This window comes from Octodon degus, unplaced genomic scaffold, assembly GCF_000260255.1.
Source record: "Octodon degus isolate 3935 unplaced genomic scaffold, OctDeg1.0 scaffold00159, whole genome shotgun sequence".
Lineage (NCBI taxonomy): Eukaryota > Metazoa > Chordata > Mammalia > Rodentia > Octodontidae > Octodon > Octodon degus.
The window spans coordinates 5,610,234-5,611,578 of NW_004524735.1; the positions used below are offsets into that span (position 1 = coordinate 5,610,234).

A 1,345-nucleotide genomic window follows, 5' to 3' on the forward strand; every position below is an offset into this window, starting at 1 on the left:
ATAGCAGAGTTGGTCTGTCCTAAGCCTTTCACATCTTTTGCCTGGTCACATTTGTACAGACCTTCTGGCCAAAATGGGGAGCAATCTTTGGTCAAAAAACAGAATTTCCCCCATGGGAAGCCATTCTCTACTACCAAGAGTCAACGATGAACTACTTAGGTTATGTTTTGAATTCACACTAATTGCACTAGACACTTGGTCTACTTCTAGATCTATCTTTAAATGCGGGAATAAAGAGCTCAGCAAGGTCTTAGGAAAAGAAATAAGGGCTCTTCTTAATATTCAGGTGATCAGCTACATGGATGCTGATGGCTACTGACTTGCTTTAGGACAACAGAGAAAAGGACAGGCCCCCTGCACCCTGAAGACTGGAAAGGGGCTCTTTAGAGACCTGAGGATCTCCAAACCCATGCTGCAACCCTTTCCTCTTCTGTCCTGTCCTCCTGACTCTCAGGAGGACATCTCATTCCCTAGTCCCAGAAGCTCCAGGCCAGATCAGGCCTACTTCCTGCCAGGCTCATATGGGTGCCACCTTTATACCCCAGTGACCGGAAGCTCCCATGGAACTCTTTCACCTCCAAATATGAATACTTAAATGTCCTTTTCTACCATTCAATAAAGTCTTTGTGGCCACTCAAAAAAAAGAGAGAGAGAGAGAGAGAGAGAGAGAGAGAGAGAGAGAGAGAGAGAGAGAAAAGGACCCAAAAGGTTCTTCCAAATCACCTTTTATTCCAAGGTTCACTTTGGCACATAGTAGTTAGTGCCCCTGTGGCAGGTGCCTAATACAATACCGTGACTGACAAGAACACAAAGTAACCAGCAATGTCCTTGACAGTGTCCACTGATGGGACATGACTGTCTCCAAGGTACTGGCACAGGATTCTGGGCACACTGGAATATGCCACCAACAACCCCAAAAGAAGCATAGAAATGTGCTGGCTCAGCTCTGGTCACCAGTGACAGACACCAAAGTGGATTTAAAGGACACAATTATAGGGTAAAAAGAGAACTGGGACATGAGCACGTGCAAAAGGCTGAAATCTCTGGCCAAATGACACTAGCTGGTCAACTACTGCTAAGAGCAGATGGAAAAGTCTGTCCAATCACCAGCCTATACCTCCCACAAGTCTGTCCAATCACCAGACTGTACCGCCCATAGGTCTGTCCAATCACCAACCTGTACCTCCCACAAGTCTGTCCAATCACCAGCCTGTACCTCCCACAAGTCTGTCCAATCACCAGCCTATACCTCCCACAAATCTGTCCAATCACCAGCCTGTACCTCCCACAAGTCTGTCCAATCACCAGCCTGTACCTCCCACAAGTCTGTCCAATCACCAGCCTG

At 47.1% G+C, this 1,345-nt stretch overlaps 1 protein-coding gene across 11 annotated transcripts in view; it reads right to left on the minus strand.

The window, feature by feature from the left end:
* Nav2 (neuron navigator 2) overlaps nt 1-1,345 on the minus strand; it is a 394,179-nt gene that overhangs the window by 23,629 nt on the left and 369,205 nt on the right. The window lies entirely within an intron of this gene.